The following is a 12,319-nucleotide window of genomic DNA, read 5'->3' on the forward strand; positions in this document are numbered from 1 at the left end:
AGCCCTTTATCAACCAGTCATTGGCTACTGGCCACCTCTGGAGATAATGTGCAACCTCCCATGCCTTTTTGGGAAAGATGTTTCCAGCCACTGAGAGCAATTCTCTGGAGTAGTGGACAGCTCTGAGCTGTTAGCAGACAACCCTTATAACAGATGGGAGATGAGGGCATTGGTCTGGTGAAGGATATGGGCAGGGCAGTGTCTTCTATACTAAAGACAGCTGGATGCTTAATGAGGACAGAGGCTATAGCTCATGTGTTTTTATATTTCCTACTCATTCGTCATTCAATCATTCATTCAGCAATTATTTATTGTGTGCCACCTCTATTCTAGTCATTCTTTAGGCACACGGGCTACATCACTGGATGAAACAAAGATCACTTCCACATGGAGCTCACATTTCAGTAGGTTCAGTAGGAGAGAAATCATAAGCAAATAGGTATATAAATAATTACTTATCATACTATGTAATGATAAGTACTATGGTAAATGGATAAAAGGATTGTCTTTTCATCACTAAAAATGTGCACCATCTCAAGACTTGATTCCTAAACTCTGGTCTCCCTGTGGAGTACTGTAGATGTTTGTTGTATAGAATAACATAGGCATGGATTTTTATTTTATTTTATTTTGTAGTGGAAGAAATCTTAGAGATTAAGTTCAAGGTTTGCTTGAATTTGCACTGATCTCAATATATTCTTTAATTTGTTTTTTGCCTATAGGTTTGATAGGATCTAATTTCTCAATTTGTTTTTATTTACTCCAAAATTGGAGTTTTGACACTTTTCAATTCATTATGCTTTCTGGCATTTTGAATTCATTCATTCATTTATTCACTAATTTTGTAAAGAGATTTTAGTGTCTACTATATGCAAAACACCGATAAAGTTTGTAAAGGGTAAGACAAAAATCTCTGCCCTTAGGAGCTTATAATATACTAGGAAAGGTAGGTTGGGTACACTAATAGCTCTACTATAAGGAAGAAAACACTGGAATCAAGAGACCTACATATGAAGCCCTGCGGAATAGTGAGAGATTACTTGTCGCCAGCAAGGTTCAGAGAAGCAATATGGAGGAGATTTCCCCTGGGACTCAAAGCCTGGCTGACATACAGATACTTGGACATGAAGGTAACAGGCCTTTGGAGCAGAGAGAACCTATAACCAAGAAACAGAGGCAACAAAAGGCTAAAAGTATTTGCAAGATAATGAATAGCTCTGGCTGGGTCTCACTCCTGAGGCAAAATAGTGGGTTAAAAAGATAAATGTATGACTCAAAAGAGAAGAATTTGAACGTGTTCTAGTCAAAGATTTTTTTTTTTTTTTGGTAGGAAGAAACAGAAACCCACTTGAGTTAACACATTTAAAAGGACTTAGTAAAATAAAATAGAGAGATTGCACAAAATTCAAGATGGGGAAAGTACAACTAGGCTCATTGAAACTTACAGGAAATTAGGAAGTTTCAAAAGCTCTCTGTGTCTCCTGTGAGATGTTTTGTCTCTAGTTCTTGTCTTCACTTCTCCTTATTTGTCTGTTTCACCCTTCTCTTTCCCTTACTGGTTTCCTGTATTTACTTATTTTTCTGATACAGATACTCATTTCTAATGTCTGGTGACGAGCAAAGGCAATCATTTCCAGGTCTTGTGGTACAAAGTTTCTGGGAGATACCTGAGCCAAGTCACCTGGCACTGGAAGGCAGGCATCGGGAACTTGCTGCCCACTCAGCAGATTCTGGGCTGGGTGCCTTTGGAGGGGAATTCTGGCAGGGCAGGCAGGACTGGGGACTTGTCATGCAGATGGCCTGGCTGAGTAGCTCCAGGGAAGTGGAGAGCCTAGGAAACTTTCTGAGTAGGAGTTTCCAGTTCACTTATTATTAGTAGTATTACTTTTTGCTATTTTTGCTTTGTTTCTCAGTTCTATGAACTGCTAGCAACATTGGTTCCCTCTAGAATTGTGTTAACTGTGCAAACTTGAACATCTGAAAACAATGAGTAGATGGCACCAAGGTATCTCAGAGGTGCAATTACATTAGATGCCCCTGATCTGGGAGTGTATATGACAGCTCCTCACTAGACTCACTACTTTCTGTTGAAAGTTCATGTCTTAAGAATTTATCTCCCTATAAGATTGAGGGTTCTTTAAAGGCAGGGATCACATCTTAGCACCTAACATAGTGCCTGGCATGTAATAGAACCTCAATAAATGCTGGCTTCTGTTTTTTCTGAGGAGTGTATCTCTCCCAATGTACTTATACTGTATGTTAAGTACATGAATCTGTACATACGTTAGGAATGAAGTGCTGGCACTCACACATGGATAAATTAGAAAAGGATCAAACAATGATTCTCTGCTTGGGCTCTTTCCCTAAGAAAACAATGAGGAAAAAATGAAACAGGCTCTGAGAAGATTTTGGACATTGAAATCAGCAGCTTTGTATTTGAACTCCAACTTGCCATTTACTGGTCAGTTGGAAAGAGCTGCGGCAAGTTACTTAAAACATCTTAGCTTCTGTTTTCTCATTTTTAAAGTGGGAATAATATGTATTATTATTTATATACAGGCAAGTTTGTGTGAGATCAAGCACAGTGTCTAATAGGTAAGAGTTTCAATATTTATAGTTATTGTCATTATCCTTGTTGGTCTCAGGATTTTGTGCCATTAAAAAAAACAGTGATATAATTTTCTTATAAAACAAAATTCTGAGAAAGATGGGAGTGGGCTAGACATTATAACATCATAATTAAGAGTAAATTTTGTTTCAAAATTGTGCCTCTAGCAAGTTAGGCCTCAATTTTCTTCTCTGTAAAATGGGGATAGTAACAACACCTGACTTTATAAGCTTGGAGAGAATTTAACTAAAGAAGGCATGTATAGTACTTAGCAGTGTGGTGCCTGGTGCATAGAAAGTTCTCAATAAACAGTTATTGTTAAGAGTAGTCTCTCTCTTTCTCTCATGTATCCACACACCACCACCACTAAATCTATCAAATACCTTGTCTTTGCTTCAGCTGATTTTTATTCCATATGGACCAGTATGGTTCCACAGTGATTAATAAACAATACAGGGCAGGTGGAGAAAGAGAGAAAGAGAGAACTGTTTGTGTATGCATATAAGGGAGAAACATCCAAGACTATCTCAAGATTCAAAATAACTGTTCCAGAGACCCTGGGCAAAAGCAGTGAAAAATCAAAGCAGCTAAATCCCCCTCAATCCCAAACCAAGTGTTTACTCCTTAGCAAAACAAAGCTGCTGAAAGAGAATCAGCAGAACAAAAGCAGAGACTTGGAAAGTAACTTTGAGAGATATTGCAGAGAATTGTAAAGAAACTGTCCTTTCTAATCCCAGAGTTGCTGAAACTACAGAAAAGCTAGTAGAAATTAACCGTTTGTGTCACAGGCAGAGCACCATATGCTGCTCCCCTTCCCTGGAGAAAGAACAGCGAGCAATTGCTTCCCGCTCCCCAGCAAGGCTGCTGAGCTCAGCCTGCACTCACTTGGGCTCTCTAATGAAATGCAATTTAACAAGCCAGGCCCCAGCGTACTTAACCTTTGGACCATGGATGCCTACGTTTCTCTGGAGAAAGAGCCAGTTGTGCTTGTCTTAGTGACTGTGATGCAACCACTGAAGGGAAAAAAAGGCTTATACTCACTACGATTTTGCAATGGCTCCAACAAAGAGCTTAAAGGATTTCAGATGCATTCGGAAATTAAACTCTGCTGGTCCTCCTGAGCCAGCATCTCTTCTGAATGCCAGAGGGACTGACAATGACAAAACCCAGACTCAACTGCTGATGCAGGCGTGGTGGTATTTGGGTTGTCTAGTCATGACAAGGCATAAACGAATCTCTTTGCCACTGTTTGCATGTGAAAAAATGGCATCTCATCAGACCACTTTCTACCCAGCTCCACTAGCAAGCTACCTCAACACCAACCCCCCACCGCCTGAGTGGATCTTTGGGAAACTGGCCTTGAATATAGAACATGGAATTTTTTAAGAGAATAAATGTGCTCATTCTCTCTCTGGTTATATAAATATTTCTAGTCAAAGGTAGACTGACAGTAAGGGATTCAGGACAGTTGGACAAGAGGTTGGCTCCTGCTGACATCAGTGAGAAGGGGCAGATCTCAGAGATGGGGTCTGACTTCGAAGGAAATGAAAAATGAGAGCTTGCTACAAAGACAGAATTTTTGTTTCAAGTAAGGTTCTTATAATACTTGCTTCTGGTGTGTACAGTGGGCCCCCACTTATCTGTGGGGGATAAATTTGCAGATGTTTCAAACTGCAGATGGTACTGAATCCTATATATATATATACTGTGTCAGTCTGATAACTGAGATAGCTACTAAGTAACCAGAAGGTGAGTAGTGTGCACAGTATGGATACACTGGACAAAGGGATGATTGTGTCCGGGATGGGAAGGTGTGACATTTCACTGTGCTGCTCAGAAGGGCACGCAATTTAAAACTTGTAAATCATTTCATTTCTGAAATTTTTTGTTTAATATTTTCTGAATGAAGTTGACTGCAGGTAACTGAAACCACAGATAAGGGGGAACTACTCTACTCTACAGATGACAAGAAGGCAACTGGATTTCTGTAACCTGGACAAGAGAAACTAAAGGGAAGAGCGTGTGGCAGAGGGGCTGGAATGGAGCAGTGGTGGAATTTTGTGACCATTTGTAAGGGAATGGAGGCTTACACATGGAGGATACTGGCCTCCACTTTGATTTGTTTTACTTCAAATTCTGGGGTATGAGTTATAAAGAAATGGGTTCTTTTTGTAATTAAAAATGCCTAAGATTTTGCACCAGTGAGTCTGATTACGCAGAGTAAGAAAGTATTGCTCAATAAATATTTGTTGAATTGAATGTTGCAATGGTTTGAATGAGTCCCTCAAAGTTCATGTGTTGGAAACTTAATCCCGAATGCAACAGTGTTGAAAGGTGGAACCTTTAAGAAGTGATGTGGTCATGAGGTTCTGCCGTCATGAATGGATTAAAGCAGGAGTGGGTTAGTTATCTTGGGAATGGATTCCTGATAAAAGAATGAGCTCAGCCCTCTTGCCCTTTCTCGCATGTGCTCTCTAGCCTCTCATGTTCTACCATAGGATGATACAACACAGAGGCCCTCACAAGATGGCAGCCCCTTGATCTTGGACTTCCCAGCCTCCAGAACTGTAAGAAATATATTTCTTTTCTTTATAAATGACCTAGTCTGTGGTATTTTGTTATTGTAACACAAATTGGACTGAGATAAATGCTCATATTTCCAGCCTCACATTTTTGTCACTGTGGCTGTGTAATGTGAGTCTCATTGTAACATGACTCACTGACAAACAAAATTATACACTGCTGCACCACCCACCTCAACACAATATTGCACACTGACAAAGCCTCTGATGAGGGAGTTCAGGCTGCTTGCAAACCCTACCTGTACAGGGGCCACCTTCACATCCTGTGGGTGGTAAAACAAATGAAATGATGACTGCATGACACAAAAACCTAAGGGGTCAGTCCCAGTAGACTCCAAATAACCAGAAGATGATAACAAATTACCCTGAAAAGTGATGGATTACCTTTACTCTTGCCTTCCTGTCTTTAATAAAAATGTAATTATTTGCTTTCTCTCTCACTATGTAAATTTGGCTTAGTTAGGATTTTACCACGAGCTTCATATCACAAAACTAGGTTTTGATATGAGTAAAAGAGAAAAACATGAAAGGAGAAAAGAGAACAGAGTGAGGATGAGAAGAAGGAGTGGGGCAAGAACAACATAATTTAAATCAGAAAGCAAACAGCCTTAAGGAAGTCAGAACTACAATGAAGTTGGCTACTCACAAGCCAGAAGCCAGATTCTAGCCATATACAAATAAAAAGGGGATTGTGGGTATGTGTACGTGTGTGTGTGTATACGCATATGTCAGAGACAGACACAGTCATATCAGATAGCTTCAGCACATGCCAGTTCCATCACCCGCAGTGGAAACTCAGCCATCTTAGAAGTTTCTTGTTTCCTTTCCCCAACATGGTATAATTTACCAGGTTCTGTGATTATCTGTCTTAGCCTAGGTTCCACCAAAACAAAGCCTGAGACAAGTCTTGTATACAGTGGTTTAATATGAGAGTGGACCCAGGGAGCAGTGAAAGGTATAGCAGAATCAATAGACAAGGAGCAAACAGCCGAATCAAGTTTGTATTACTGAGTTGGCCACCACTGCAAATCTTTGATCCTGTGGGATCTTTTAAAGAGTCTTGTGAAATGCTTCACCATAGTCCATGCAGAGAACTCCTCCATACCATAACTCAACCACGGCCCCACGGGGATTAGAACCATCATATTTCTGGCTTGTGCATGTGAGACTGCAGAGCGGGTTCCTGGGGCATTCCATGCAGTAACATCAGGTCAAGCATGGAGTACACGGTCTTGCCTCCATGCTCTGTTTGCACCTGCCCAGAGCTAGTTGAAGTCTGTGCAGAAATGGTGATGGCCACAGTGGTGAGAGTAAAGGGTAGGGCAGGAAGAATTTGAAATAGCACAAAAGAGGTATACAAATTTTTCCCAACTGTCACTACCCTAGTTTAGGGCATCTCTTGCCTGAATAATTACTGTAACCTCCTAACTGAGCTCCCTGTGAATCTCTTTTCTTTCAAGCCCACTATGAATATACTACCAGAATCATGTTTCTAAAATTCAGATCTGATTATATTCTTTCTTTCTTAAAAGGCTTCTCCTCCCTTGCTCCTTTCTTATTTGTATATTTTGTGCCTTTGTATGTTTCTTGACTTCCTTTTGAAGTTCTGGTGTAACACAAGAGGTAGTTTTCAAAATCTGTCCAATATACCTCTCTGGCCTCATTTCTCACCTCCTCCAAACAAGCATCCTTCAAACTGTCCCTGATGTGTGAACCTGCAAGACGCCCTGTGATAAGAGAGCCTGCCTGCTCTTGAGTGTCTCCATGTCAACCTGCCCCAGGACCATGCCTCAGCAAACTCTTCAGGAGGAGCAGGCAGTTCTTTTACTCAAGGGTTCAGTTAATCAGCCTTAAAGGGCACAGAGCCTGATAATTGGGAGTTGTGGTGGTGATGGTGGTTGTGGTTGTGGTGGTGGTGGTGGTGATGGTGGTGGTTTTCCTAACCTGTTCCCCCACACCAAACAAAGGTGCCCCTATTTCTAGTCCCTCATGGCAGCTCTCTCATTCTCTGCCTTGATCTCCCCTATGTCGTCTCTTTCCTGAATCTTTCTCTTTAAAATCCTTCACACGGGTGGTCCACCCCAACCTCTCCTTGGGAAAAGGAAAATATCTTGGGAAGGTCTCTTCTTGGCATGGAGTGTTGTAGGGAATGGGGTTGGGAGATGATGGGTTCCACCTGAATTTACCTAACATTAAATTATAATTTCACAATTGTGAAATATTTAATTTTTTTCTTCTGACTATCATATGGTCTATTATCACCTGAGAAATACTCCTCAGTTAAAACGACATTGAGCCTATTAATTGCAAAGTAATAACTCTGGCTTTATGTGCTAAGGGAAGAAGGTAAGCTCTATGAGGGCAGGATTTTTGTTGTTTATTAACTGTTTTATCCAGAGCACCTGGAAAAGCCCCTGACACACGGCAGGATATGCTCTTCTTTCCAGGATTTCCTTTGTTACAAAAGACCCCTTGTTTGGCAGAGAATAGATTGATTTTTGCCTTCCTTAGGCAATTCTCATGGGTGGTGAGGATTTGGAGAATGTGGAAATGGTGTCTCAATTCTTTCAATGGGTTATAATTTCTAAGGATAACTTTATGAAAAACATTAAAATAAATGTAATGTGGTATTTTTTTCCCCAAAGAAAATATGAGTCCATAGAATGAACTCTTTCATCCCAAAGACTGCTTCCCAGTTTCATGTCCTGAAAGCAGTCACTATTGACAGGCTGTGTTTTTAATTTTACTGGTAATCACTCAACTTCAGAAAATATACTTGCCCTTCTGTTTCTTGTTATCATCAGCTGGAGAGAATTATTGACTGTGAAAGATAAGAAAGTAACACTACATCATTGCCCACTCATATTCCTCTTCCTGCTTGTCTACTATTTTTTCTTTCATATTTTACTTTTTAAAACACTTTTTTGATCCACATTTTGGGAGCTTTTTTTGACTTTATTTTTTTGAGTATCTAAATTATTTTGAGATCTTTTTTGGGGTCCGCTGTATTCAGTATATTCCTGTCCACTTATTAAACTTCTTAGAACTTTTGATTTCCTATTTTGGACTGGTTGCTCCTTTTTACATAGCATTCTGTTCTTATTTAATTGATGCAACATCTTGAATATCTGACGATTTTAATTAAAATGTTTTGAAAAGGTTCTTTCTGTTCCCTGGATTATCTCTGTTTCCTTTGTCATTTTAGTCCTTTTCTTTATATGCTGTTGGTTTTCTTCCAATATCTGTTGATAATTTTCAGTTTATCTTTATGAGCGAGGGTTATGCCATCAGCTATACTTTTTCTGCAACTGTGTAGATCCTTGGATTAAAGAGCTACTTCTAGGCTCTTTATAAGTAGGTTTTCCTCCAGAAGGCAGTTTGGGGGTTCCTACCTACACTTGCAAAGGAGGATGGCTTTTTTTTTTTGGTGAGAGAGAACTTAGGAAGACAGTATTTCACTTAAGGGCAGAGTTGCCTTTCGTTGTAATTTCTCAACTTGCTCCTCCTCTTCTCCCTAAATAGACATACACTATTGTATGTCTGTGTGAGAGGTTCAAGAACTGCCTAAAGCCCTAGTTTTCTTTTCTGATACTCTCACAAGGTGAATTTTCCAGGAAGATTTTCCTTAGACAATCATTTCCTTAGACATATTTATTTACATTTATATTTATTTATATTCATATACATTTATATATTATATATTATATCTAATTATATATTTATAGGTAAAATATACCTTATATATACATTATTTATAATATATATTTATATGTTATATTTATATATAAATTTATATTTATATATAAAGTATCTATTTATATATTATTTATATAAATAATTTATAAATATAAATTATATAAATATAAATTTATATAAATTTATTTCATATATTTATATAAATATATGAAATTTATATAAATTATCTATTTATATATTATATTACATATAATATATATAAAATATAATATATAAATGTATATATAATTTTATATATTATATATATTTTCCTTAGACAACCATTTCCTTAGAAATATTTTCCTTAGACAACCATTATTCATTTTTGTTTCAGTGAAACATCTAAAGGATCGAAATAGATGTGAACATTAAGTCTTACATTATATACCACATTTTTCTTTTACTGTATGTAGGTGTTAGAGTGATTAATAAAACACACATTTGTTCAAAAACTTTACTAAACATGTAGTAAATTTTGCTGTTTTGTGCATTCTCAATTGGTGGACGCTAAAGCTACAACTGTTTTCACATAGAGGTTAAAAAAAACTCTTTGGTGTTAAAATTTCTCAACAAGGAACCTCTAAGTCACACTGTCAACCATCTGGGGGTGACTTCTGAATATGATGCATGCTTGATGCCTTCATGGTGCCTTCTCCATTTCAAATGCCCATCTAACCTCTTCTACTTGCAAAATTCTACTGTTTTGAAGGTCTAGCTCAATAATCAATTTCTTTGTAAGGTTTCTCCCCATGCTCTGAGACAGAATTAATTGCACTATCTTCATTATTCTCTGAGCACTCTGTCCATCCCTCTAGCATAGCAATTACCACATTATATGATTGTTGTTTACATTCTCTCTCATTCACTGCACTCTATTCTTACTTATCTTTTCACTTTTTAAATTTCAAATACCCAATGCAGAATTAATACTTGTTGGCTTATATTGAATTGCAGATTTTTCTCTTATTATTATTAATGGTTTTCTCTGACTGTACATAAGCAAAACAAGGCCATAAACTGAATGGCTTGTCTTTAACCTTACCTCTGTGAAGCCTTCTAGGTGAGACCAGTCATTCCAATCACCATTCCTGGTGTTTCTAAAATTGTGCAGGAGAAGGTTCCTGCTTTTGTGTTTCTGGGGAGATTATTATTTCTCCTTACAAGGACTTCCTATAAAAAGAGTAAAGACTCCATTTTGAAAGATCTTTAAGAATAAATGAGGGAGAAAATGTAAATAATGTTCAAGGAAGGTAAAAGTTAAGGAGGAGAGGGGAGAATATGTCTCTTGCTAGAATTTTCCTTAGGGCAGAACTTGTGTTCACCATTGGCTTTGTATTATTTGTTCATTCATCCATTTACTGACTATATATTTAGGGAGTGCCTATGGTGTGCCAGACATTGCTTCAGTCCTAAGGAAAATGTTGAATATGGTAGACAAGGTCTCTGTCTTTATGTAGTTTACAATCCCCTGGGCATTTCACCAGGTTGCTAAGTGACTCATGTGGAAGTCAACCCAGTGGCATGTCAATAGATAATTAGTCAATGGTGTTTGTCAGGTATTTCTTATGTGTTCATATCAGTGCTGAGCTTTGTAGGTAGATCCTGTCTGTAAAGAATTTAGAATGTAAAAATTAGTAGAGTCCTGTACAAAATGGCATAAAGAGTCGTCAAATCAGACGGTTCATAATACAAGGACATTAGCAGTTTAGAGAGTCTTAGGGATCAGTTTGTCTGGAAGTACCATAGATGGGCATACCAGAGGCCTTTGGAGGATCCCCTGAAGCCGTTTTCCCCTGCTCCCTCTACCTCCAGTGCCTAGCATGCAGACTTACCTGATGAAAGAGTTTTAAAATGTTTGCTGTGGTTGAAAGCCTATGCAACTGTATGTGGATCCAGGTCCACAGACAAGTTTCACAGGAAGCAGTAATGAACTTGAGGCCTAAAGAATAAGGAGTAAATAGATTGTGACGGGGCACAAGAGGATCCAGATAGGCCAAGAACATGTGTGGAGGCCTAGAGGAGGCAGAGAGCAGGGATTTCAAGGGCTCTACTCTGTCAGTATGGCAAGAGCATAGAGAAGACAGTATGGGAGTGTCAGGAGATGAAGCTGGAAACACAGAAGTGAAATCATGTAGGATTTTGTTACCCTGCTGGTGTTATATAATAGAGGTCCTCTGCCTGCATAATGCCCAATCACGGTGTGACACTCTCTATGACTTTGATGTGTTATAAATTCATTTTTGATTTTAGGTTTTGCTAACATACACATTTAGAGACATCCACGCAAATACACATACAAAGTTTTATGAAAGAGCACTTGACATGATCCCTTTTGTGCGGACTATGAAGTCCTCCAATGACGAAAGTTGACATTTCAGGGGTGAATGATTACTTTGTAATGTCGACAAAAGAGTAAAGCCACAAGGTCTTAAGACAAAATGAATCGTTGAAGGAGAGGGAAAATGGTTAAGTATGAAGACAAAGCTCAAGAAAAGATTATTATGGAAGATAAGAAATAGTACCCAGTATAAAAATTACCCTTGATGTGTGACTCAGCTCCAGCATATAGTGAGTTCTATTCTTGTGTCTGTCACAGGAGGAATCTAGATAGGACCTCATCCTCATCTTCTACTAAGATTGCAAAAGGGAGATGAGCTATCATATTTCTTCTTGCAAAATAACAGAGCTTGCCTGGGAAGAGTATATCAGTGGGCCAATTACAGCTGCATACTTAAATATGCAGGCAGCTTTCAATTACTGGAATGGAGAGACATGAGAATGTAAAAAAAAAAAAAAAAAAAAAAAAAAAGCCTAACGACAGACAATCCAAAAGTCACTGAATCTTGGCTTTTGAATGAATTGCATTGTTTTCTTGCAGCAGCAGATTTGTGTTCCTAATTATGCCTTGCTTAAGCTAATATTAAAATGAGTTTGCATTCCCAGAGAAAGCACACACCAGCTGGGAAAAGAAAAGAGAGGGTCCAAAAACTTGGTGAGTGATGGGGTAGGGGTAGTCATAAAGGAAGGGGTCTAGGGCTAAATATTTGCTATAATAATAAAATATAGCCCTCCTAGCTCTTCCCAAATCACATCAATATGTTGTAGCACACAAATACACACACCCACGTGAAAATTTATTATTGCTAAATCAAGAAACCAAATAAAAGCAAGCACAACTTTACATATAATGTAGAAAATAATTTCTCATTTAAGATTATCTTGCATTTCAAAAACCAAATTGTCTTTGTTATAATATAGTGGTGGGGGGAATCACACTTAAAAGCTGTGTGACCTTGTGAAATTTAAACTTTAATTATCACTTAACCTATGAAAACTCTGCCAATGTTATAGCAGTAAGTCCCTTCAGAAACATAATTCAATTTCTGCCTGTGGG

This window comes from Pongo pygmaeus, chromosome 9 (assembly GCF_028885625.2).
Source record: "Pongo pygmaeus isolate AG05252 chromosome 9, NHGRI_mPonPyg2-v2.0_pri, whole genome shotgun sequence".
Taxonomy (NCBI): Eukaryota; Metazoa; Chordata; class Mammalia; order Primates; family Hominidae; genus Pongo; species Pongo pygmaeus.